Source organism: Physcomitrium patens, chromosome 16 (genome assembly GCF_059467195.1).
Source record: "Physcomitrium patens ecotype Gransden chromosome 16, ASM5946719v1, whole genome shotgun sequence".
Lineage (NCBI taxonomy): Eukaryota > Viridiplantae > Streptophyta > Bryopsida > Funariales > Funariaceae > Physcomitrium > Physcomitrium patens.
In genome coordinates this window covers 7,248,869-7,250,000 of record NC_143425.1, presented here as the reverse complement: position 1 = coordinate 7,250,000, position 1,132 = coordinate 7,248,869, and the positions used below count along the sequence as shown (strand labels likewise).

General features: G+C 44.3%; 1 protein-coding gene across 2 annotated transcripts in view; it reads left to right on the top strand.

Moving 5' to 3' along the window:
* Nucleotides 1-218, top strand: part of LOC112293347 (uncharacterized) — a 2,172-nt gene extending 1,954 nt beyond the window's left edge. For both annotated transcript variants that reach the window (XM_073539561.2, XM_024542645.3), the window contains exon 2: nt 1-218. This exon is cut by the window's left edge. The gene's annotated coding sequence lies outside the window, so the exon portion shown is untranslated.
* The last annotated feature ends 914 nt before the right edge of the window (nt 219-1,132 follow it).

Below are 1,132 nucleotides of genomic sequence, written 5' to 3'. Positions count from 1 at the left end.
GAGCACAGTGCCACGGACCACTAGAGCAATGTCGACCAATCAAGAGATAGTAAGCGATCCCAGGTCTAGGGCAGGAATTCTGTGAATGGAACTAGCAATTATAGAAACATGAGGACATCTAGAAACCAATAATTTATAACATGACATCGACTTTAACAAAGGCAAACTATCGAAGTCATTTTTTGTTGGAACAAATACAGTACCCTTTACTGCCGCAATCCCCAGATTGATCTAGTTTGCTGCGGAAACGAGGTCAAAAGAGACCTTCCATTCATGGGGAGCAATTCATCGGGAGCAATTCTTTGAATCCAAGGCAAATGAACTACGAGGGCCGCACATCTCACCCTTCTTTTTCATGAATGGCTCCGCGGCCAAGGAATCGAAAACACGATTACCAACTCACCCATCGAAGTGCGACTGTCCAATCGCACCATAGCTTGTCGCAACATACAACTCGGAATATCTAAACGACATCGATCTAGGCAATTACACCAACAACGCAGGTTGAGATCCAGGGCGGCTCACAGAGACATTCCAGCACATAACGAACTCCCTCCGCCATACAAGCATGAAGATTGCCATTCTCTTGCAGAATGTCCATGAAATGAATTCTCCGGAGAAAGTTGCAATAATTTGCAAGTATATCAGAAATCTGATACCCCGCGTCGAAATACTTTGTTTTCAGGTTTATAGCCAGGAGGCGGCAGTAGCATATCGCACTAGCCAATCAAAGGAGGGGGCAAGTAGCAGGGAAGTATGCATGCAGGTTGCCCCCGACATCGCACCTTTGGTACTCGAATCAGAGCATGTTATGTTGGATCGTACCTAGTGGGTACACTTCCACAATTTATCAGGATAGGATATCAATGTGCTAAACATTTATGCGTCGTTAACTCCCGTCGAACGTTGTCAGTTGTGGACGGAGTTAATTAACGTTTTGCCCAGAGATTGTCGCTGGCTTCTAGCCGGCAACTAGAACGTTATAGAAGCACGCTCAAATAAATCTAATATACACGGTTCACTACCTATGAAACAAGAGAAGCGACTGTTTATGTCACTAAAAACTATATTACATATTGATGATGGATTCCTAGCCTCCAATCTAGTTAGGTATTGCTGAGACAATCGTCGA